A 26221-nucleotide genomic window follows, 5' to 3' on the forward strand; every position below is an offset into this window, starting at 1 on the left:
GGGGGGAGTTTGCTGTGACATTCTTTTTGTAACTCAGCTCTTTGCTTTCCTTTCTTCTTTTCTAATGTATTAAGGCTATAAACCCCTCTCTGATGCTGCTTTTGCTGTGTCCCACATATTTTGTGTATTTTCTTTGTTGTTCATTCTAAATATTATCTAATTTCCATTATTTATTATGCTTTGAAATTTGTTCTTAAATTACTAGCCATATGGGATTTTATCTTTTTGTTATTGCTATCTAAATTAATTGCTTATGTTCAGAGAAATGTGGTCTGTGTAACACTGATTCTTTTTATTTGTTGAGATTTGTTTTGTGGGACAGTGTATGGTCAGTTTTGAAATGTGCTGTACACTCTTTTTTTTTTAAAGAGAGGGAAGTTTAGGGGGTGGGGCAGAGGGAGATGGAGAGAGAGAGAATATTAAGTAGGCTCCATGGCCAGCACGGAGACTAACTCGGGGCTCGATTTCATGACCCCGAGATCATGACCTGAGTTGGACATTTACCTGACTGAACTAGCCAGGCGTCCAAAATGTTCTGTACCTTCTTAAGACAAATGTGTATTCCCTAATTGCTGCATAAAGGGTTCTATATATCCATCAGTGCATCCTTGTTAATTGTGTTATTCAAATCTCCTGTCTTTACTAATTTTTGTTTACCAACTTATTTATTTGAGGGTTATGATTTTTTAATTTCCAACTTATAATAATTCATCAATTTCTTCTTATAGCTTTGTTTTATGCATTTGGAGTGATTATATAAAAGTAAGCAATTTCGGGACGCCTGGGTGGCTCAGTCGGTTAAGTGTCTGCCTTCGGCTCAGGTCATGATCCCGGGGTCCTGGGATCAAGGCCCCCGTTGGGCTCCTTGCTCAGCAGGGAGCCTGCTTCTCCCTCTGCCTCTGCCTGCCGCTCCCCCTGCTTGTGCTCGCTCTCTCTGTCAAATAAATGAATAAAATCTTTAAAGAAAAAAGTAAGCAATTGCTATATCTTCCTGGTGAACTGTTATGATTATGTAGTGACTACTTTTTTTATCTTAAAGTTTATTTTTTTATTGTAGTACAATATACGTAAACATAAAATTTACCTTTTTTAAAAAGATTTTATTTATTTGACAGAGAGAGACACAGCGAGAGAAGGAACACAAGCAGGGGCAGAGGGAGAGGGAGAAACAGGCTTTCTGCTGAGCAGGGAGCCCGATGTGGGGCTTGATCCCAGGACCTTGGGATCATGACCTGAGCTGAAGATACGCTCAATGACTGAGCCACCCAGGCACCCCTAAAATTTACCATTTTAACCAAATTTAACAGTTCAGTGTCATTAAGCATGTTCACACTGTTGTGCAATCATTACCACTATCCATCTCCAAAACTTTCGATCATCCCATTAACCAATAACTCCCCATTATCCTTTCCCTCCAACCCCTGGTAACCACTATTCTGAGTATCTTTTTTTCCCTTCTTCTTCTTCTTCTTTTTTTCTTTTAGTAGGCTCCACTCCCAGTATGGAGCCCAATATGGGATTTGAACTTACTACCCTGAGATCAAGGGTCGGGTGCTTAACTGATTGAGCCACCTAGGCACCCTCTGTGTATCTTAACGTCTATTTTGTCTCATAGTAACAGCACTGCCAACTTATTTGGTATCTCTTTTACTCTCAAGCATTCCATGTCATTATGACATATAATAGCACATAACTAAATTTTTTTAATTATTATTTGACAGAGAGAGAGACAACGAGAGAGGGAACACAAGCAGAGGGAGCGGGAGAGGGGGAAGCAGGCTTCCCTCTGAGCAGGGAGCCCAATGCGGGGCTCGATCCCAGGACCCTGGTATCATGACCCGAGCCGAAGGCAGACGCTTAATGACTGAGCCACCCAGGTGCCCCAAGCACATAACTAAATTTTTAAATCCAGTCTGAAAATCCAGTCTTTTAACTGATGACTTGAGTCCACTTACAATTATTGAGTTTACTGATAATTTTCTTTTTTATGTACTATCTTATTTTGTACCTATATTTCTTCCATATGTCTCTCTTCCTGCTTTCTATTAAATTGCTGAAAGTTTTAAATTCCTTTTATCCTTTACTGATTTTGAAAGTTGTATATTCTATTTCTATTCTTTTCATGATTACTCTAATTTTTAAAAAATAATCTTACTGGCAGGGCACCTAGGTGGCTCAGTTGGCTAAATGTCTGCCTTCTTCTCAGATCATGATCCCACGGTCCTGGGTTGAAGTCCCACATCAGGCTCCTTGCTCAGCAGGGAACCTGCTTCTCCCTCTCCCTCTGCCTGCCACTCCCCCTTCTTGTGCTCTTTCTCTGTCAAATAAATAAAATCTTTTAAAAAAATAATAATCTTATTGGCTTAGTCAATATCCCTACTATCTTCCCAAATAACGTAAGAGCCTTGGAAAAATTTAACTCTGATCATCTCTCTCTCATTTCATTCATTGCTATTATCTGGTATTTTATTACCTTATGTTTATATCCCCAAATTAGTCATTGTTTTGTTTTGTTTTGTTTTTAGACAGAGGGAGAGAGAGAGGCAGGGAGGGGCAGAGGGAGAGAGAGAATCTTAAGCAGGCTCCACACCCAGCACGGAGCCCAATGTGAGGCTCGATCTCACAACCCTAAGATCATGACCTGAGCCGAAAAGTAAGAATTGGACGCTTAGCTGAGCCACCCAGGCGCCCCTCAAATTAGTCTCTTTTATTGTTTGCATAGTCAATGCTTGTTTAGATATACCCAGATGTTTTCCAAAGTTTCTTTATTCACCGTAACTATTCTCATAAGTCTTATTTTTAGTTCTTCCTTCTGGATTGACATTTTTTTCAGGAAATTCTCTGAAGAGAGTGTCTTTAGTGGGAAATATATTTGTGCTAAGAAACCTGTTTTTGTCTGGAAATTAATTTATTTCATCCCTACCCTTGAATGATAGTACAGCTGCATAAAAATATCTTGACATTTTTTAAACTCAGAACTTTGAATACATTATTGTCATCTATTCTCTCTTGTTACTTTTGGAAAGTTTGCTGTGAATATCATTGTTGCTACTTTGAAGGTAATGTGATTTTCTCTGTTTGCTTTTAAGCTTTCCTCATTGAACTTGGAATTGTTCAGTTCATGGCAACATGTGTGGATATGGATTTAGTTTAATTGATCCTGCTGAAGACTTGTGTAATCTGACTCTGAGGATTCATACCCTCTATTAATTCTGGTAAATTCTCAGCCATAATCTCTTTGAATATTGCCTCCTCCAATTCTCTTTATCCTCTCCTTGTGAACCAGTAATGTATGTTGGATCTTCTCATTTTCCAGCACATCTTTTAGTCTCTAATATTTTCTAGCTCATTATCTTCTTGTATTGCCTTCTAGACAATTTCTTCATATCTCTCCTCTGGCTCTATAATTCTTTCTTTACTTATGCTTGGGTTTCTTTTAATTCATCCATTTAGTTTCTTTTTAAACTTTAAAAAATTTGAAGTATAATGCACATACGTAGAAGTGCACAAAAAATAAATGTATTGTTGTATTAATTACTGTAATTACAGCTACAGACCGAGAAATAGAATGTTGCCAGACCCCAGATGCTCTCTATCTCCCCCTTCCTGATCACAACTGCCTTCTCTTTGTTGTGATCAAGAAGGGAGAGATGGAGAGCATCTGGGGTCTGGCAACATTCTTCTCCACTAGAGGTAACCACATTCCTGACCATTATGGTAATCACTTCCTTGTTTTTTTTAAAAAAAATGTTTTACCACTAAGTATCCATTCGTAAACAATACAGGTTAGTTTCATCTGTTTGGGGACTCTATAAAATAAATATTGTATGTAAATTTTTATGATCTTTGGACCAGTATTATATATTTAACATTCACCTGTATTATTGTGTTTACCTGTAGCTCATTTGTTTTTGTGTGTGTGTTTATATAATATTCCACTGTCTAATATACCAAATATTGAGCCATTCTACTGCTGTGAACATCTTGTAGTTTCCAATTTGGTGCTATTATGAACACTGCTGCCATGAACATTATGGTACATTTATCCTGGTACATACAGATGTGAATTTTTGTAGGTTATATACTAAGATATACAACTGCCAAGTCCAAAGGTATGTCTACGTTCAATCTTATCAGATAATGCCAAACTAATCTTCAAAATGTACTAACTTACACTCTGATCAGCAGAGAATCAGTATGCCCATTGCTTAACCTTGCCAGTACTTGGTGTTGTAAGAACAATTTTTAATTTGAGCCAATATGGTGGGTATATGGTAGTATTTTATTATGGCTTTAATTTGTCACTAGTAATTTCACTAGTTACTAATTAAATTATACGCTTCTATCTGTTTGGTTTTTATAGTTAGTGACCCTCTTAGATATGATCTATTGGCACTGAACATACATTTCTATTCCCTTCTATTTACCTTTCCATATAAGAGAATCTGGAAAGCAAACCAAATAAACACCTACGTACATTTCCCAGGTTCTGGTTACAAATTAGGTTCTACCAAAAAGATGGACTCATGAAAGATTTAGAAGGCAGAAACAAGGTAGGGGCCACCTTCCTGATACTCTTAGCACTGCATTTATCTTTGTCAATGTGAAAAGCAGGTATGATAAAGACAGTGAGGTGACTCTGACTTTCACTCCTTCAGTTCATTCAGTGATTTGTAAGCACCTACTTCCCTGATTCCTTCTTGTTTAAAATACCTAGAGAGATTTCTTTTCAATCCTGAACGCTGACTGATACAATGACTATTGCACTTCAAGTAATCTAAGATGATATCAAAGGTAAGAAACACCATTATTTTATTGACACTAAGAAAGCCACTGCGGCAATTAAAGTAAGACAAATGCTTTCCACACACTAAGCAATTTTCCCTACCTATTTAAAGAGTCATTTTAGATGTTAGACATGGGTTTTATAATTTATTACTCTTGTGTATTTATAAGAAAAGAAAATATAAGGGAAATAAATGAGTTAGGGCACTTCTAACACTTCTGCACATTCAGAATCCATCTCTTCTTAATGTCTTTTAAATTCCGTGCTTTTCCACACAACGGCATCTTCTGTGACTTCAAGAGCATCAGTAATGTAGCTTTTTGCAAGAGTGCTCCATATTGTCTCCAGGATTCGTTCAAAGTCACTGTCATCCATTCTGCAAATTTTGATGCATATGAACAGGGAATGACAACTACATCAAAAAGGCTGCCTACCCAGCAGTTATTGTGGGCAATATCCTGATTTCAGAGATAGTAAAATGTGAACATCATTAGAATTGATGAAATGGGGTATGCTTTTTATATCTAAAAATTCTCCTATGTTCTTTTTCAAATTTCTTTCTTCTTTTTTAAAATAGTATTTTGTTTTTTCTCATCTTAAAAAATCCTTCCTTTAGGGGCGCCTGGGTGGCTCAGTTGGTTAAGCGACTGCCTTCGGCTCAGGTCATGATCCTGGTGTCCCAGGATCGAGTCCCACATCGGGCTCTCTACTCAGCGCGGGGTCTGCTTCTCCCTCTGACCCTCTTCCCTCTCGTGCTGTCTGTCTCTCATTCTCTCTCTCTCAAATAAATAAATAAAATCTTTAAAAAAAAATTCTTCCTTTGTATCTTTAATCACATAAGTATATTTTGTTATCTGGATCTGATAATGTAGTATCTTAAGTTCTGGGGCATCCAAATTTACTATTTGATGTGTCTGCTGACATTTGTTCATTTGGACGGTTTCTTTACACCTCTGTAATTTTGATTTATGAGCTTATCTTGAGCAAGACTTTATCTATGGGAATTCTGTGTGGCCTAGCTGAGGTTGTCTCCTTTCCAAGAGGTTTTATATGTTTGCTTCTGCCAGGCAATAAAGCCTGGGATCACTTTTAATATTAATTTCTAAGCTAAAGAACCCTAACACTGTACATATGATATAAATTTGAACCCCAAAGTGGCATAAAGTGAGGCAAAAATATCTTACAGGAGAATGTGTTTTGATATGTTGGAATTCCTTTCCAGAACCATGACCAAGACAAACTTCTTTGTCCTCTCCCTTTACCAGTGGACAGATTCTTCCTTTTTATTTGGGCCAAATTTTGATTCCTATTTCTATATGACCATTAAAACCCAATCCCTAAAAAAAAAGTGAGGAGATGTATTGACTGGAGAAATGGAATGGAATACAAATTACCTACTCCAGTTAAATATATCAGATTGGAGGGAATAAAGAAACCAATCTAAAGATTGTATTCATGGGGCACCTGGCTGGCTCAGTCAGTGGAGCATGTGACTCTTGATCTCAAGGTTGTGGGTTCGAGCCCCACACTGGGTGTAGTGATTATTTAAAAATAAAATCTTGAAAAAAAAAAGTTTGTATTCAAGTAATTATAACATTTAAAAATGAAGATTCTGATTAGTGTTTAACCTTAAACCAAACCAAAACAAAACCTTTGGCTAACAAGATCAACAACTACTCCCAAAAACACTGTAGGGAATATGCAGGATCAGCTCTCACAATTACCATTCAGGTTTTTCAGCTTTCTTATTTTTGATCCCTTAAGAGATTTTTCTCTTTCTATCAAGCTTATTTATACATTTAAAAGACTATTTTAAGGGTGCCTGGCTGGCTCACTCTGTAGAGCATGTGATTTGATCTCGGGGTTGTGAGTTCAGGTCCCATGTTGGGTGTAGAGATTACTTAAAAATAAAATAAAATCTTTAAAATAAATAGATAAAAATAAATAAAAGAATATTTTATATTTTATCCAATATTTTAGGTGTTTTTTTAAAAAATTATTTCTTTTTTTTAATTTTTATTTTTATTATTTTTTTTTATTTTTTTAAAGATTTTTATTTATTTATTTGAGACAGAGAGAATGAGAGAGAGAGAGCACATGAGAGGGGGGAGGGTCAGAGGGAGAAGCAGGCTCCCTGCTGAGCAGGGAGCCCGATGCGGGACTTGATCCAGGGACTCCAGGATCATGACCTGAGCCGAAGGCAGTCGCCTAACCAACTGAGCCACCCAGGCGCCCTCTTTTTTTTTAAAAGGTTTTATTTATTTATTTGAGAGAGAGAAAGCATGCACAAGCAGGGGGAGGGGCAAAGGAGGGGGGAGGGGCAGAGGGGGAGGGAGCCGCAGACTCCAAGCTAAGTGGCTAAGTGCAAGTGGACCTGGGGATCCATGTAGGGCTCTATCCCAGGACCCTGAGATCATGATCTGAGCTGAAGTCAGACACTTAACAGACAGAGCCACCCATATGCCCCTCTAGGTGCTTTATAGTAAGTCATTCTTAATGCTGGAATCAAAAGTCCATCTCATTAGTATGTACTATGAAATTTCCATTTAACAAATGAGAAAATTAAGGCTCAAAGAGGTTAATCATTTTCCCAAGTTTACACCGATGACAAGTGGTAGAACCAAATTTCAATCTGAGGTTTTTTGTCTCCAAACCCATGCCATTTTCACTGAACCACAGTTAGGCAGCTTGTTTTTTTTTCAATCTCCTGATACTACAGTGACATTTCCATATTTGCAGTTAATTGAATGATTACATTATTATAGCTGGAGATTTGAGTTATTTGTACTTTATAAAAATGCCATAATGAGGGGCGCCTGGGTGGCTCAGTCGTTAAGCGTCTGCCTTCAGCTCAGGTCATGATCCCAGGGTCCTGGGATGGAGCCCCGCATCGGGCCCCTTGCTCCACGGGAAGCCTGCTTCTCCCTCTCCCACTCCCCCTGCTTGTGTTCCCTCTCTCGCTGTGTCTCTCTCTGTCAAATAAATAAATAAAATCTTTAAAAAAAAATGCCATAATGAAATTTTGACAAATTTCTGAATATTCTATTTTTTAAAAAAAAAAAATAGACTTCTGGGCTTGGAACACAATTTAAAAGGGCGTCTTGTCCATCCCCTTGCCTCCAGACAGAACCACCCTCCAACCATTATTCACAGTCTGCTAGATGATAATTTCCCTTGGATTTAAGGTGCTATAGAAGACAAACTATAAATTCTTTTAGTCAAACTCAGGCTTAGCAAGTCTCCTGATAGTGGCTTATTCTTAAGTCTGAATTCATTCTTTCCTCTGTACCTCCGTCATTCCTGTTCACAGGGGAGAAACAAAAGAGCTTTCCTTGTCCTCTATAAATAGCATCTTTGCCCCTCCCCATTCCTGACTAACCACAAGCCCCTATGGAACCACTGATACTTTAAGCTTTCCCTTCTTTCTTCCTTTTTGGTCATGAATTTTTTTCTCGGCTGTAACTCCTAGTGAGTTATCTCCCCTTAATGATGCTGACGTACAGGACCCAGATAAAGTGCTATATAAATGCTAAGTAATCACAGCCAGGCTTGGCTTTGTGACACAGGTTATCTCAGGCTGTTGTGTTATGGGATCAGCTCCCTGTTGACGTTCAGGATGAAGTTTACCAGCTGTAGACTTTTTTTTTTTTTTTTTTTTTTGCAGTGAAACAGTTTTGTAAGTACTGGCGCTCTACTGGGAGCCTTCAAAAGAGAGCATGCTATTATTTGCCGGTCTGTCTGTTCTTCAACATGCACACATATTTGGCGCATTACTGTATACTGGTATAGAAGAACATAGCTGCTCTGGGAGATGGGAGTAAATCCTCTGTGCTGGGTGTTGGGGGTGAAGGTGGAGAGAGAGCCAGAGAGAAGAGGGATTATGGTGCAGATGGACACACATCCGTAACACAAAGACCGGATCTGCTTAAAATGTGAAAAAGAAATATTTTGACTACCCAATACCAGACGACCAATGTGACTGATTTTTTTTTCATTGACTTGACTAAATCATCCCATTGTTTTGACGTCGTGTAACTCTGTAATCAAATCAAAGAACCCATTTCCAACATTTGTGTAGAATGAGTGACTGTAGACCTGCTCAGGTTTATTGTCTGTATGATACCAACCATCTCTGGAAAGGTGAAAATTTAGTCAAAGTCAATTTTAGTCATCACAATGTCAGAAGACATTTGGAATTTTGTCATTAGAGAACAGAACTGAAAAGTCATTTGGGCATTTTGTAGTCAACTGTGGTTATCTTCTGATTTTATTACCCACTCAAAACTTCTAGACACTTGGATAGCATTGTGTGTGTGTGTGTGTGTGTGTGTGTGTGTGAATATAATATATAATATTCTAAGACTACAGCTAGAAGAAACTTCAGATTTTATAAACATTTTTCACATGTAATAGATGAAGAAAGAGTCAGGGAGAAAATGACTTACCAAAGGATATTCTATTGAGGGACAGGTGTGGACTAATAGTGGTTTTTTAAAATTTTTTTTATTGTTATGTTAATCACCATACATTACATCATTAGTTTTAGTAATAGTGGTATTTTTTGACTCATCCAGGATTCAGCGCACTTTCCTCTCCAATACCATGCTAGTGGGGGTCCGAGATTGGACTAATTTCCTGTAGTTCTTTCAGAAAAAGGGCATTATGTTGCTTGAAGTAATGGTTAGCTGTTCTTGTTTCTTACAGACAAAAATAGGATGATTTAAACACTATTTTAAGTCTACTGCTGTCTTAGTCTGTTTTATAATATACCTGTGAAATGAATAGCAGTAACTCCATAGGACTTGTGTCTTTATCCGTATCTGAAATGGAGTATCTTTTTGTATATGTGCATTTCTTTTTTTTTTTAATTTTTTTTTTTTTTAATACAGATACAGCGAGAGAGGGAACACAAGCAGGGGGAATGGGAGAGGGAGAAGCAGGCCTCCCTTGGAGCAGGGAGCCCAATGCGGGGCTCGATCCCAGGACCCTGGGATCATGACCTGAGCCGAAGGCAGACGCTTAACGACTGAGCCACCCAGGCGCCCCCTATATGTGCATTTCTAATATATACATGAATGTTATTCAACATCTCTGTGGGTATGTGTATGCATGTATGGGTTAGAGGGGTTAACACTATTCTTTCCTCCATGGGATGTATACTACTCGGAGCCTATCTATCAGTCTACCTACTAACTTGATGTCTAATGTCTATTGTTGGTGGCTCTCTTGCATACTTTTCTAAAGTGTTCAAGAAGAAACACAATCAGGGGGCGCCTGGGTGGCTCAGTCGTTGGGCGTCTGCCTTCGGCTCAGGTCGTGATCCCAGGGTCCTGGGATCGAGCCCCACATCGGGCTCTCTGCTCAGCGGGAAGCCTGCTTCTCCCTCTCCCGCTCCCCCTGCTTGTGTTCCCTCTCGCTGTGTCTCTCTCTGTCAAATAAATAAATAAAATATTAAAAAAAAAAAAGAAGAAGAAGAAACACAATCAGAACATATAAAGACATGTACATGCAGGCTTAAACACACACATGTACACACGTACCACGGAGACATGGACAGGCAGATGCCACAGCACAGTCCCTGGCTCTTTCCTGGATCCTCCTGTTAGAGCTGGCAGATACCATTGCCACTTCAGACTGGTACCAATGAGGCCACCTGCTTTTTCTGTGTTTGCCCCATACAGCTGACCAGAGAGATGACTGCATCACTCTCACTCGCTTAGCTTTTACCTCTTTTCTAAAAGGTAGGCAAAGCAAAAGCATCTTCCCTGTCAGCATGTTTGTTGCAAATACCTTTACCCAGAAATTCATGTTTGCCTCATCTTCTCCTGCCAGCTTTGTAATTCACCTGCTTCCCAGCCTCTTCTCCCATGACTCCCTGATGCACAGTTTCTGCTCAACCGGACTCCTGTACTCTCTCCACCAACACACGCCTTGTCTTCTCCAGGCTCTAACCTGCACAAGCCATTGCTCAACGCGGGATGTAAGTCTCTTCCCGCTTCTGCCCTCAACTGCATTTCAGTCTTCTCCCCAGCTCTGAACCATCTCCCCTCCTTGGGGATCACTCCCTTGTCTGATTCCTCCCAACTCCCCATGGCCCTGCTCCTCTGCCCCTGCAGGGATGTCCCTCTCCTCTCTTGTCTCTCGGTCTTCTCACCTTTTTTTTTTTTACTTTTTTATTGTTATGTTAATCACCATACATTACATCATTAGTTTTTTTGACAGTTTTATTTTTTATTGTTATGTTAATCACCATACATTACATCATCAGTTTTTGACATCATTAGTTTTTGATGTAGTGTTCCATGATTCATTGTTTGTCTTCTCACCTTTCTTTCTGGGTCCTGAGCCTCTGTCCTATCTCCCCACACAGATGGGGGAAGGCTCCCGCTGGGCAGGGATTGGCCTGATCTCTTGTTCTGTGGTGGTCCCCCCCCACACACACACAGGCAGTGCCTTTTTCCTGAGAGGGTGTTTATTGACAGACCTGCTGGAGTAGAAGCTCAGCCTTGATGCTGCTCCTCTCTTTTTTTAATTAATTTGATGTGTTTGGCATCAGCTCTGCTGCTAGAGGGGTATTTTCTAGGAGGGAGAGGAGTGTCGGAGGCCTTGCTCCTGTTCTTTCCCTTCCCAAATAGACTAGTATTTCAACCTGACAGCTCCCAGCCGGTCCTCTGGCTATGGAGCATTGAGTGTTTATTTTCCTGATGTTTTTATTCCAAAGTCTTTGCCAGGGTCATGTTGTTGAAGTTTGCCAAGTGACAGCAGCCCCTGACCCTGCTACTGAACCTGACACACTTTACAGGTACAGCTGTTGTCAGGAAATTATAGAAGCCACAGGCAAAAGATAGCTTCGGGAGGTCATCTTGGACACGCCCCTGTCCCTGGCCTCGTACCCATACATTTCTGCTCAGGTAGATTAGAAAGATCTGGTGTTCAGAGGGTAATAGATGTCATACTCTTCAATTCTCATCCCATTATCTAACAGGCCTCACTGTCACTTTCATTATATGGACCCACAGATTTTCCTTTCCAATGTCAGGCCTTTCCTACTTTCACTGCCCCCGGAAAATGGATGATGATGAACATAACCTGCTGGACACTTGAAAAACTGAGTTAGAAGACGGGACATAATCCAGAGAAAGTGGGCCAAGGGATTAATTCAATCTTTAACACAGTCTACACTCCTTGCAAAGACCAGAGTAATTTCCAGACTGATCTAGCTGTTAGCTAAATGTAGACATCTGAAATCCTTCCTAGATCACCATGATAAACAGGTTTCTAAGTTTAGATTAGTCTCACCCACAGATTTCCACGCTTTTTGTCTACCCACATCCCAGTCTACACCCTGCCCCCAGCTTGGGCTCACAGAATGCTGGTGCCAGCCAGTAACACACACACTTACCACAGGCCTATGTGATGTCAGGCAACCGGTTGTAAGCAGGAGGAAGATGTCATCTAGTTAATCCATCCACTTGCCTCCATATATCTAGATATTTGGAACTGACCAAATGGAGGAATAACCCATTGAAGTTTTCCTTCATCAACAGGTCGTTAGCCCTAAAATTTTGTAATCAAGCAGTGTCCATGGACAAAGTTGGCTGCACCATTAATACTTCCTTTCTCCACTTGGCATGCTGTGGCTGGACCGGCTTACTCCCCACCTGGTGACCCCAAGGCTGGCTTGAGTGGCTTGGCAGTAGTAATAAAGAGAGATGCCAGTATCTCAAAAGTCTGGCAGGCCTCCTGACTATCAGACAGCTGCTGTCATTTTCATAAAAGAAGAAGCAGAAGGCAAAACAGAACTGCAGGAAGGAGACTGCCCCGTTCCTAGTGTTGGAAGGGGCCAAAAAATGGGAACTTCTTTCTTTTTTTTTTTTTTAAGATTCTATTTATTTATTTGACAGAGAGAGAGACAGCAAGAGAGGGAACACAAGCAGGGGGAGTGGGAGAGGGAGAAGCAGGCTTCCCGCCAAGCAGGGGGCCCGATGTGGGGCTTGATCCCAGGACCCTGGGATCATGACCTGAGCCCAAGGCAGACGCTCAACGACTGAGCCACCCAGGTGCCCTGGAACTTATTTCTTGAGGGTGAGTGTAGTCTATTTATCTTGGGAAGATAATGGGGGCTGGGGGGAAATTTGGGTGAACCAATTCAAAGCAATATATCCTCATTACCTTTGGAGAAAATGCTTCACACTAGCCACCTTGCAAGGGACCAATCGGGACCATTTCTACATAGTCTAGTGAAGCAAACAGTGATTGGGTATTTAGAGATGGAAATATATGAAACCAAATAATTCAGAAAATCTACTTAAAATCCTAAATCATCTAGATCTACACTCTCTTGTCTATATGTCAGATTAACTAATTGCCAAAGTTCTGCTTCATTTGGTGATATGTAGTTTCCACTACAGTAGGCCTGATCTAATTGGTTTATCTCCACAACTCCCAAGTCACAAAAACATTGTTTTAGCCCATCCCCCACTCTCTCCATGTCTCAAACCACTAGTGGGTCTGAAATAGTAGCTGAGGATAGAGGAAGAGAAACTCAAGGTTAAGACATCGAGAATATTGGGATGCCTGGGTGGCTCAGTCAGTTGGGTGTCTGACTTCAACTCGGGTCATAATCTCGGGGTCCTGGGATCCGAGCTTGAGCTCCACCACTGGGGCTCCACGCTCAGTGGGGAGTCCGCTTCTTCCTCTCCCTCTGCCCCTCCCCCCCCCCTGCTCTCTCTCTCTCAAATAAATAAGTAAAATTTTATTTAAAAAAAGAAATAGAGAAGGCAAGGGGCACCTCACTGGCTTAATCGGTGGAGCATGTAACTCTTGGCCTTGGGGCTGTATGAGCCCTGTGTTGGGTGTAGAGATTACTTAAAAATAAAAATTTTTGAAAAAAAAAAAGAAATAGAGGAGCCCAAATCACCCTCCTTCCCCCTCTACAGGTATCTGGGCTGAAGCAAACCTGAGTTAGGGAGGACAGAAGATTTCACATTAAATCAAACTCAGCGTCTTGAAGATACATTGGACTGGACATTCTAACTACAGATTTGGAATTGTGTATATGACTTGAAGTTGTTATAGGACTGTTACCTGAGAGTGAGCAGAAGAGTCTTGGGGCTCCTAGGGTTTTAATCCAAGGGTCAAAAAGGATTACCTAACAACCACTGACATTTATAATGAGTGATGGAAGATAAAAATCAAGTTGCACTTTGTCTGTTAAAGGGTGTGTTAGTTAAGGATGGACTGGGTGGCCATAATATACTCCAAAATGTACAGTGGCTCAAACACAATAGAAGGTTATTTCTCTTTTAGGTGAAGTCCTAAGCAAATGCTTCATGTCAGTGGAAAGCTCTTCTCTACATGTGATTCAGGGGTCCAGGCTCTTCCTATATGAATGTCCACTATTCCCTAGGGCCTAAAGGCTGGCGTCCAAACTGAAGAAAGAGACAGGGAGCATGGGAGAAGGGAATAGGGACACATCCACTTGTTAAATCTTTGGCCAGGAAATGGCATATACATTCCATTGACCAGAGCTCAGTCACATGGGCACATCAAACTGCAAAGGAAGCTGGGGAATGTAGTCCAGCTGTGAGTCCAGGAGAAGAACTCCCAGATTTGGAGCAGTTGCTATAGAGACCCACCTGGAAGATCCTCATGGAGAACTAATGGTTCAACCACAATGGAGAGCATAACTGTGAGAATATTTTTTTCTTCAAAAGGAAGATCATCACTCCCCAAAGAGACTTTATTCCAGATAGTGTGTGTTGATGCATGGGGGAGAGTAAAGATGGAATGGGGGAGAAATTGAGAGGACTTTCCTGAAAGAACAGAAGTAATCCCAATCAGGTGTCATGAAGATGGACGAGGATGGTGTAGCTTGACTACTGAGCCTTCCACTTCAAGAGACTGTTTCTCCCCGCCCCCCGCCCCATGGAACCTCTAGCCTCTTGTGTAATGAAGATGTGCCTGAAACCCCTAGATCTTGAGGAGCCTGGAAGTAGACAGTCCTCTTAAAAGAAAACAACAGCAACACCCTTTTTGCTACTGAAAAGAATCTCCGGTAAAATGTGCCATTGGATACAGAAGCCAGTAAAATCCAGTGAATGCAGAATTGCCTGGCCCTTCAACCCTAAACAAAATCATATTTTACGTTAGATTAATCATAAAACCGAATTTAATTTTTTTAAGTGCCTCATTTTGGTAGGATCAGAAGACACATCTGGCAGGGATGAGGTCATCACAAGAAGAGTTTGAATATTTGCAATTAAAAAACACCCGCCTCTTTTGGAGTCTCAGTCGAGGTGGGAGCAAACAGCTTCGCAGGACCCATCACCGAAGGCAAAGCTTCCGAAACTCAATCTCCTCTGTTACCTATATTCCGGGCCCCTAGCTCGCTATTAAAAATAAAGGGCGTCTCCTTTCTCACGCAGATGCACCGTTCTGCAGCGACGCTCACTACCGTATTCACGTCTGTGTGGAATTTCACTGGACTTGTACGTTAAGCACCCTCCCCCGCCCGGTTTCTTGAGATGAGCTGGGACACACGCTGGAAAAACAAAACGGGGGAGGGGAGGAGGTCTGTCAAATCCCAAAGCAAAGAGCAGCCAAGGCTTCCTAAGTAAAGGAGAAGGACTTGGGGAAGAAATAATCCGTTAGTGTAGGTACCGCGCGGTTGAAATTACTCCCCCTCCCTCCAGTGCCATCATTAAGAAGGACCCCGTCCTCGCCTTTAGGCGTGAGCAGCTCTGGGGGTTACAAAGCTGCAAAGAGCGGTCTTTGGAGGCTTGGGGAGTCAGCAATCCTTCAGTTTCCCAACCCCACCCCCTCCTCGCCGGTCCACGAGAAAGCCGGGTCCGAAGGCTTGCAGGGTCCGGAGCCCTGCGCCCCGGGCTCGACTGCGGGGCTGCATCCCCGCGCCCCCGCCCGCTCGCCGCCTGCAGCCCGCCACGGCCGCAGCTCGGACTCTGCCTGCAGAGGGGGCCGCCCTTCTCCAAAAGCGGCTTTGGGGAGCTCTGGGTCCCAGCAGGGCCACAGCGGGAAAGTGACTGGGTCCCCCCAACGTGGAGACGTTGCCGCGGGACCCAGCTCCTGGAAAGGGCGAGGGGGCGCTGGGCGGCTGCCGGGCCCCAGTGCGGCGCCAACACATACAAGTTCTGCTAGAAATGTTTGAAAATCAAGTTTCTCCCCGTTCGGGTTTTTTCCCCCCGTTTCAGTCTATTCCCTTCAAAAAACCAAAGACGTGGGCGGGCGGGCGCCACCGGGTCTGGGCACTGAGGTTCTGACTGGGGCAGATTTCGTTTGGTTCAGGTTGAGAAAATAAGGGTCGCCCTGTCCCAGGCTGGGAACGTGGGCCCTCTGTCCCTGAGCCGTGCAGACCTCCGCGGCTCCCTCGAGGAGGGGCGCTCTCCCGGCCGCCCAGAGCCTCGGAAGGTTCCAAGGAGACCGTGCGCACCCCTGGACCCCAGCTCCCTGCGGGGACCGGTCAGGCGAAAAGCACTGAGCGCCGCTGCCCGCACCCCTCGAAGCCGCGGGCCTGAAAGCGCGGTCCGACGCACGCTGCGGCGAGGCGAGAAGGCGGCGAGTCCTCGGCCAGCGCTCCTCGCTCGGCTTCTGCTAGGCCCTCCGCCTGATTTCGGCTGGAGGAGGTGGTCGGTTTTCGAGGGCAGAATACGAGGCTACGGGGAAATTGGACGGGAAGGCAATACTCCTGAGCTTCTTGAACGGCCCTGGGAGAGAAGAAAAATAAAGAAGCTACTGATTTTGAAAATAAAGATCTGGAGCGAGATTATAATCCCACTGGCTTTTCCACTGAGGCTCGCCCCCACCCCCTACCGTGCACGTCGGAGCTGGCTCCGTCAGAGAGAGCACGAGCACGGAAAAAATGCCTTTTGGGCCTTGAGAAGCGGGACCACCCCCCAGCTTTGGATACTTAAAGCTGAAGCTGCTAAACAATGAGAAAATGGTGGAGAGGGAGGCGTTAAGGGGGTTTCTTCACTGCCCTAGGGGTTTGTAACAAAGCGGATTTTGAACTTACTACAAATACGTTCCCTGTTCACATAGCGTAGACATCATTCTTCAGGTCCACTGTGTGGGGCGGGTCGCCGCGGCAAGGTTCTCGTGGAAGTGGGCGGACATACTCCAGCATTCTAAAAAACATTATCACAGCGAAATCGTGGGAAAATTCAGGCAACTCTTCCTCTCACTTACCTTTTGATTAGTTGAGTAATTCAGGAAAAGGAGAATTTTGGTTGCTTGTGGAGACCCATCATCGCTGGAGAGGAAAAAGAGAGAGAGAGAGAGAGAGAAAAGGAAAATCTAATAGAGAACCGTGGAGTGTGTGCTGAGATGGTGGAATGGGTCCTCTGTGCATATTTTCTGGTGTAAAAGGACAGAGTCTGCCTTTCCCGGGCATCAGTTCCAGGAAGGATATTGCTTCCACTGTGGTAAAAGGCATAGTGCTAGATAAAGTTACCAAAAGGTGCAGGTGTATATGGTGGAAGACAAGAGGTTTCTACTTATATCGCTGGAAAACATCTTTCTTGGTGGGAATAATACTTGGGCTCTAGTTTTTTTTTCCACGGTGATTGAAGCTGGGTAGGACCAACCTCCTCCACATAATCCTTAGGCTGAATATGCACTTGCAGAATGAATCTGGGGCATTACTCCCCCTGACTTGAACTGGCAGATTCAGATCCATATTCTAAGCTGTGCAGAGCATCTGAGAAATCCCTGCTGAGACCAGAGCCTGAGGAGTGAGCCCTGACAGGCCAACGTGAAGACCAAGGGGGTGTCTCTGTACCTAGCACGGAGCTGGGCTCTAATGGCTGCACCCAGGGAGCCGGTACCCTGAGACCAAGGGAGCAGTTACTTTGGGGAAAGGGGGGTTGGGATGGGGCGTTCTTCTTCCCTGGATAAACCAGATTTGGGAAACTTTTTTCAAGGGTGGGGCAAAGTTTTGACCGTTGTGAGCCCACTTTTCTTACTGGCAGTGTTTGAAGAGAGAAATTCACCACTGTTTATGATCCTGTCCCTACTATTTAAAGTACAAAGTATTCTAAAGAAAAGATTTAATATAGGAAATTTGTAGACCCACAGTGCCCCAGATTTAGAAGTACATTTGAAGCATGCCCAACTGGGTTGTCGTCCTGGGTTTCTACACAAAACAGGACATGCGACATGCAGCAAATGACAACAAATACATAGTCACACCGAAATTAATACTGAGATTTCTATGATGTGAACAATTTGCTTTTTCTCCTTTACCGTTATGCCAGCTAAGATTTAGACAGCTTTGCAGAAGTCCTTTCTCATGGCTTCTCTGCCTCTGCCCACCCGTCCTTCCCACCCACTTCCCCCCACTTTTTTTCTTTTTTTGAGCCAAGAATTCTCTCACAAATTTTCTTAGTAGGTGCATGATTTTTTTTAACCACTTCCCTGTCCCAAGACTGGAGATCAGGAACAGAAAATAGTTTTGTTTTTTTTTCCCTTTCCTTTTGCATTTGGGAGGTGCCCTTTTCCCCAGGAACAAACGGACAGGGAGTGAGAAGGAAGGGAAAGCTGGGTGATTCTTGGTCTTGGCAGTGGTGGTTGTCAACAAAAATTTGCAATCGAGATGCGACCCTGTAGCTAAGCAGAGGGGTCCCCGGAAACACAGGGACCTGACTCCCAAACCCCCCGCCGAGGCTCCCAGTAGCACAGCCTAGCATGCCTGGGCAGTCGGGTAAACCCCCCGCCTCCCCCCATCCCCAGAGCTCCCAGGGACCTCGTAGGTCTGCTCTACCCCACAAATGAATGTACCCACCTGTGCGCTCGGCTACCGGTGCCCACCGAGTGCACGCAAGCGCATCCGTCCGGATCCCGGGGGCGATCGCTCCTGGCTGTTCGGCTCGGGCCCGGCCGCGGCGGGGAGCGGAGCGGGCGCCTCCCGATGCGGACACTCATCCCGCTGTCCTCCCCTGTCGGCCATTTATTGTCCTGTGTGGAAGCGCCTTTCGCCCAGCTTAAGCTCGGTCGGAATTAGTGAAATCAAATACTCAATAATTACTACATGTAAAACAACAACAATCCCCAAATCAGCCTATTAAAATAAACGAAGGACCTCTCCAAGTCTTGGGAGCAATCCGGAGAGAAAAGGGAAAGGAGTCAGAGGCTGGCGCCGAGTTCCCGGCGTAGGCAGGCGGCGGCGACGGCTCCGGCTTTGGGGGGACCCGGCATCCAGGCTCCGGAAGTGAGCCGAATCTCCTAAAGTCCGTGCCCGGAAAAAAAAAATTGCGCTGAAAGAACAGTGTCAACTCCAGGATTCCGCCGAGTTTGGCCAGAGGGCAGCTTGGTTTCCCCGCAGGCGCGTGATTCCGCTAAGCGATAGGAGTGGGGGGGCAGGGGGGCGGGGGGGCGGGGGGGGGGATCTGAGAATGACACAGTGCCGAGTTGCTCCTGCATATCCTCAGACCTCTTAAAACTAAAATTGTAACAAGCATTTCTGCCTTACCTATGCTTGAATACCATGACCACGACACAGCTCAGTGCATCAGAGAAAACACCGGTGAGGTGAATTAATGAACACGTGTGTACCAACGTGTATCTTCGTCCACAAAACGGTAGGTCCACCCGTCCCCCCACACACATGCCGGCATGGGCATAAAGACAATGAAAGGGTTTATATTTTAAAAATTAAACATGACTGTGTTTCATATTCAAGGGAAAGATTTTTGAAGTTCTTACGAAGATTACCTCATTATCTGCATATGGGTATCTGAGGGCACATATCTTGTGTTAATATTTATCTAAAGTTCCCCTAACAACCAGCAAAGCATATATTATGTACTTATTTGTCTAGAGATGATAGGTTCTATAATAGATGAAAGAGAAATAAATCTGTATTAGTTCTTTGGAGGGAAATTCATTAACAAGCCAAGCACTGAAAAGAGAGTTACAAGTATTTTGAATCACAATGCAGATTCTGGCGGAAAAGGATTTTCTTAAGGCTTCAGAGTAGGCAAGGAATTGCACAAGGTTCCTCCTCCCCATGCCGTAAGAGTAGCATGTCTGCAAAACTTGAGGATGGTCTTTTCTCACATCCGTTTGTTTATAGTGGCTTAGTGGAAGGAGAGAAGGTCACCTCTGGAGACAGCTGGAATTGGTGGGTTCGCAGAATCTCCCCAAGCTCCCATCCTAAAAGTATTTCCTTTCCTTTCACCCCTACCCATTCCATCAGCCTGCCCCAACCAGCACCCCTGCATGACCAACCGGTAAATGTCTCCAAGCTGTACGAGCACAATGCACACCCATCGCAACACGTGTTCCTCAGCATGGGCACTAACTCTCCAGGAGTGTCCCAAAGCCAGGACTCAGCAATTATGCTCCTTAGAAATGCAGAAGTCCATCAAGTGTGAGGAGCCTGGGGTGGTCTCTATGCCTTGAAAGGTATTTCTTCTTATCTGAGTTCAATTTTCTCTGACTGTGCAAGTGAGTGCGGTAATCTTTGGGAAGAGAAAAAAATGGATGTCCCCTCCCCCTTTCTAGTTATTCAGATTTCATCCACTTTGCTGCATGTACAAGGCAACACCACAACTGAGAGAAAAAAGTGCTCCTAAACACTCCCTAGAGAATGGGAATTTGGGTGAGAGGGAGGAGGCAGTGAGGGAAGAAAAGTCTAACACCCTCTCCCCAAGGGTATCGTAGGGATAGTTTCCCACCAGTCACTAAAACTGCACCAAATTATATCTTTTAAGGAAGATTGAATTAATTACCACCTGTTGGAATCTTGTTCCAAAGTACCGCAACAAACTCCCTCCTGCCTTTCTGCTCCACAGATCCCAAGCCAGGTTGGCTATTTTAACAAAGGGGTTTATTTGCATCCCCCCCAAATTTAGTTGAGTCTTGGGTCCTCACTTCCCTTTTTGGAGATGGGGAAATTAAATTTTCTTTCTTTTGATAAAGCATCTTCTGGAGGTCCTTCAGTTGCTTGTGTCCTGCTTGATTATTTTCAAATTAGAATGATTAGACTGTGTCTTCTTCTGTGACTTCTGAGGGTGTCTGGTCATGTGGAGAACTAAGCTGTGTGATTTCCCCCCTTCCTCATGATGAAATGTACATATATACTCCACCATCTGCCTCTTAGGGGTTCCACCAAATTCCAGTTCCCAGCATCACGGTGGCATTAAGGGGGTCTCTCACCTAGTTAGAAATGAAACCTCTAGCCCTTCAACTCTTTTATATTTAGTCATTCTTTGGGACAGTTAAACAGTCCTCTTTGATACAGAAGAATGATGTATTGGGGTCCACAACCCCTCCTTTTCCTAAGAAAAACGTTATTCTCCATATCTTCTTTTAAAGTAACTAGAAATCTGAAAGAGAGAGAGATTGGTCAGCCTCCTTCCTAGGAGCCCCAAATCTAAACTTTAAAAGATGGAGGAAAAGATCAAAAGTGATAAATGCCTTTTCCAAGCATTCAGTTTGTTGGCTTTCTGACCAAAAGGGGCCTTTGTTAGATCTCTGCAAGAAAGCCAAACCCAGCTCCCAGCAAACACTCCTCCACCTCTTCCCCACCCCCCTCACTCCCTTGTCTAACTTGAAAATGAACTTGGACTTCCCTCTCAGACAGGCCCTAAAACCAGGAGAGATTTTATTTGTCTGTTTCTGAAGGGCTTCCTAAAAGGGGGAGGTTTTTTGGGGGGGAGAGGAGGGGAACAGAGGGCTCTCACCCACAGCAGAAGATGGGGTAGGGGTAGGGGGCTCAGGGAGGCAAGAAAGGGGAGGAGGTACTTGTTAATTTCTAAACTCCATGTTAATTCTCTGAATTTCTTTTGTCACTGGAGGGTGAGGAAAGGGCAAGTGACAGGCTGAGATGTTGCCAAGAGAGACAAGAGGGTAAGAGGGATGAGATTAGAAAAAGGATGGCGCTAGGGAAGGAGAAGATGAAAAGGCTGGGAAGGGGTTCTGTCAGGAGGTTGGCCAGGCTGGGAGGGTGGGGCCGGAAAGCAGTGGAAGAAAGAGGGCTGGGGTAAGGACCCCAGAAACCACTGGAGGAGACTTCCTGAGAATTCTCCATGGCAGGGGCTGATTTCCCCGCCAACCCAGTGCACCACCAGGCAGGGTCTGAGATTGTGGGCAGGCTGGTGGAGAATCCAGGAAAAGATTGGTGCTAACAGCCTGAACCTGAACCCCTGTGTGGATCCCTGCAGAACTAGAGAGGAAAGTTTGATGTGGTTCCCCAGACTCTGGGCCAGCACCACAAGTCCTAGTTGGCAGCAGAAGGGAGTGGATTTCTCTGATGTCTAAAAGAGGGAAGTGAATGGCGTCTGGAGGAAGACGAGTTTGGGTTTGAGAGTGGAAAACTCTGAAACTAGGAACAAAGTGATGCCTCAGCCATCCTGGTCCCATCTTCCCTCAAGCTGGGGGCCCAGGGAGGGAGAACAATAAAGGTAGAAGATGCCAGGATGGCAGCCACTGCCCAGGAGGTGAGTTCCCAAGCTGGCAGGAGAGGTCTGGGTGGCCCTTTTCTGATGCCAGGCAGTGGGGGTGGAGAAAATAAAGTAGAGCATGTTCCAGAAGGATCCAGGTGCCTGGGAGGTGGCATCTGTGTCTCCATACTCCTGGGGTCATCCCCAACCTTCCAGAGCCCAGAGAGGGGGAGGGAAAGAGGAGAGGAGGAGACTGGGCTAGGCCAGGGAGCCCCAGGGTCAGTCACTTTTCTTTCCTTCTTCACCTATGTCACCTTGGCAACCCACCAAGAATTTGCCCTGAGTGTGTGGGAGGTTCTCTCACTCAGACACACTCTCAGGGGTGCCCTCCCCTAGGCCTTCCCTGAGCCCCCAAACCCTTCCTGTATGTGGCCTCTTAATCCAAAACATCCCTTTCTTTCCTGGATAGCTCAAGCCCTATGTCCTCTGTAATCCACAAATCTCCTTTTCCACTCTGCAGCCCGTGCCCTGGACAGGAAAGGGCCCCCCAAACTATGCCTGCCCACCAAGGCCCCAAGTCTGGGCCAGAATCCAGACCCCATGGTGGTGAGGCTCTTTGTTCTCCAACAGCCTCAACCCACCCCCTCCTTTTCTTTTTTAAACTGGAATTTCTCCCATAAAAAGGGGGGGGGGCAGGAGCTTGAGAGCTTCAAGCTTTTTTTTTTTTTTTTTTAATCCTGGGGAATTTGAAGGAAACAGAAGAAATTGTGGGGAAAAGAAAGGGAAATCAACTGATGCTTAATTTCCGGAGAGAAGAATCTGGGACATACCAACTTCATTCCCCTCAGCCTTCTCTCTAACCTGATGTTTAAGGTACGCCAGGCCCTTAAACGGGCTCATCAGGCTTGCACCCTTCTGCTGCAGACACTGCTAACTCACACCTCTGACTTTGTCTTTAATACAGTGGGCCAGGAATTCCACCCTCATGTTCAGAAAGCCTCAGACAGCTGCCTCTTCATTTTCTTAGTATTCTCCTGGGGGATGTGTAGGTAGATAGGATGAGTATGTAAATCAAGTGTGTATACAGAGAGATAAACAGACCAGCAGAGATCTTTACTTGCATATAGAGGATGTCCGCAGAGAGCTGGGTGTCTTCATGGACACACTGGGTGGTGTCCACAAGGCCATGTGCTGGAACAGCGTGCATGCAGCCTGCACACGGCCCCAAGTCCACAGGCCGGGAGCGAACACACACACACACACACACACACACACACACACACACAGTGAGAACCCACACTGAGTATCTCCTTTGTATGTTGGACACTTAGAAAAGAAGAATTTCAGAGTTGAACTTAGCCTGGAACTCAGTCCCTAGAGGAAACTAAGGACAGAGCCCCAGCCGTTCCAAGTGTCCCTTTGAGAAAGGAGCCCAGAGCAGAGCCCGGTCTTCCCGATGGGGCTGAGGGGCTATTTTCCATTTTCCTTTGATATAATGAAATGCTGCGTCTTCACTCCCACACCAGCAGCTCAGCTAGAGACCGAGGAGTCACATTCCCTTTCCTTTCTCTTGATTTCCTCCAAACTTCCTCGGCAGTCAAGCTCCAGCGCCCCATCGGCGACGCCGCCAGGCGAGGTGTGGCGGTGCGGTGGGGGGGCGAGCGCGGGCCACGGGTTTCGGCGGCTTTCTAGGGCGGGATGGTCTCGGAGATGTAATTACTACGTTTCCAGTGGTGCATATTCTCCTGGAGTGTTTAATTTGGTTTTATTTGTGTCTCAGCCAGATCCACATTTTTTCGGGGGAGGAGAGAGAAGCGACCCCAGGCTTAAAGTTAATTAACCAAGCAGGCTTTACTTTCCGCCGCCCGTGCGCCCGAAGGCTCTTGCGCTGCCGCCTCCCTCCCCGCTCCCGGAGCGCCCCCGTCGCGGAGCCGATTTCAGGCGCGGAATGTCTTGGGGAGCCCAGCGAAAGAACCGGGAATCATTCAGAGTATGCGGTCACGTCTCCAGATGCTTTTAACTCCCTTAGCCCTGAACTTTCCCCTTCTCCAGCCTTCCCACAGCCCCAAGTCTCTTGGGGGGCCTACATCTTCGCTGGCTGGTCTTCTTGATGGAGACTTTGGTTCTCTCTCTTCTCGTTGCTAAATTTTGGCCGCATCGTGCCCCTAATAAATGGAATTGTAAAATTGCCGGGTTAATTAAATCTATATCTCATTGCAATAGGAATAGTTAATGTCCTTACATAAACCTGGAAAAGAACATACTATTAATTTTATTTATTGCTGGGCCGCCCTGCACCCGGATCCTTCCCGCCGTTCTGCCCCCTACTCCCAAAGGCTGGGGGAAGCGTGTCTTTGGGTCCGGGTCCGCGGAAGACGCGTCTGGCGTTGGGCTAGAGCATTCCTGGACTGGGGAGGGAACCCCAGGAATGCGGTGGGCGGTTCAGGCCCTTTGTTTCTCCCGGCGGCCCCACAGAGCCCGGTCCACGTAGCCCTGCGTTCTCCACGCAGACCCAGCACTTCACAGTGGGAGAAGCCAGGGCTTCGGCACCCCCTCTACACCTGCGGCTGGAAAACCTCAGCCCTCCTCACTACCTACCCCACCAGCCAGGCAGCAGGCAGACGGGGGCCAAGGTCACACGACCCAGTCTAGACTGGCCAGCCCCTGTTTGCTCCCCTTGTTCTACCTTGACCTTGGACTCTGAGGCAGGGAAGCCAGTTTCCTAGCCAAAAGCCATCTCCCAGCAAGCCCCCACCTTCCCCGGGCTCATCTCTTCTCCCTCCACCACCATCATCGCCCTCAACACACTTTGAAGCTAAGCCGGTTTATGTTTTGTATTTTCTTCCTACTGCCAGCCCAGCCCAAAGCCTGCTTTCAGACTCTGAGGTGGCCCTTCCGGATGAACATCACACTGATAAAGATTACTCATTTTTTATCCTAACTCACTGACACCAGGGCGCTCTCCATCGTCAAATACTACCTTCCCCATACAGGGAGAAGGGACATGGCCATGGGGCTGCATCTCAGTACAGACTTGGCATTTGCTCTCAGGTTTGAGGGATCCAGTGGGTCCGGACTAGCCTGGGGCTACTGCATGGCCACCCCCTGCGAGCCGTCTGGACAGGAGCACCCAGCATTTAAAATCTGGGGCAGTGGCAGGAAAGAGGGAGATGCTGCAGCCCCTCCCCCCCCCCTTTTTTTTCTCTCTCTCTCTTTATTACCTCACTGGGCATAGGAAACCCAAGTCTGGAGATTGGTAAGGAAGAGGGGGACTTTTTCAAAAATCAGTAAATTGGTGTTAATTTTCTCTTTGACATATGGGGCAATTTTAAAGCATGCAGACACTCCACACTAAAAGGGAGTGACCCCAAGAAAGCCGTGGAAGCCTAAATTAGAGAACTGTGTTGATCCTGGCTCTGCCCCTGGGCCCTCTTAGGCCCGCTCAGCCCAGGCTGCAGAGGGCGGAGGCGGCCCACCAGGCTTAGGTCCGTCCTTCTGGGGTCTTACAGAGTTGCGCCTGGGAAAGGTCCCTCCAAAGGGGCAGATCGGCCGACTCTCGTTCCACGTTTCCTTTTGTACACCGATCTGAGAGCGCTTGCTCTTGTTCACATCAAGGGCTTTTTAGCTTTCCTAGACCGAATTCTTCCCCCACCTCCTGCCCGTTTCTTTGAAAATCTCACTCTGAGGCTTTTCATTTCTATTGTACATTGAAATATCAGTCTATCCTATTGCCCTCATTTCCCTCCTTTTATTCTTTTTCCATTTTCACTGAGAGCATCACTCCACCCCCTCCGTGTAGTGATGTGTGTGTGTGTGTGTGTGTGTGTGTGCGTCTTTTGGGGCTATCACATCCTCTCAGCCCTCTCTGTTCTGCGGTGGAGGTGGAGGAGCCGAAAGGGTCCCTCTCAGACAACTGGGGCTTTGGAGAAAGTGGCTGAAAGTCGGAAATGGAAATGCAATCCCGGCATCAAAGTCTCTCGGTGCGCGGCTTCGGGTTCTTTCCATCCGCGAGTTCTAGGGGATTATGCCAGGGCCA

The 26221-nt window shown here is 45.3% G+C and overlaps 1 long non-coding RNA gene across 1 annotated transcript; it reads right to left on the reverse strand.

Moving 5' to 3' along the window:
- Positions 1-15577: 15577 nt before the first annotated feature.
- LOC144382134 (uncharacterized) lies at positions 15578-21269 on the reverse strand. The gene is made up of 3 exons (XR_013448559.1): positions 18585-21269; positions 16818-16929; positions 15578-16509 (listed from the first exon to the last, which is right to left on the reverse strand). It is a non-coding gene; the product is annotated as an uncharacterized LOC144382134 (long non-coding RNA).
- Between the last annotated feature and the right edge of the window lie 4952 nt (positions 21270-26221).

The sequence above is a fragment of the Halichoerus grypus genome, chromosome 6 (genome assembly GCF_964656455.1).
Source record: "Halichoerus grypus chromosome 6, mHalGry1.hap1.1, whole genome shotgun sequence".
NCBI classification, from domain to species: domain Eukaryota; kingdom Metazoa; phylum Chordata; class Mammalia; order Carnivora; family Phocidae; genus Halichoerus; species Halichoerus grypus.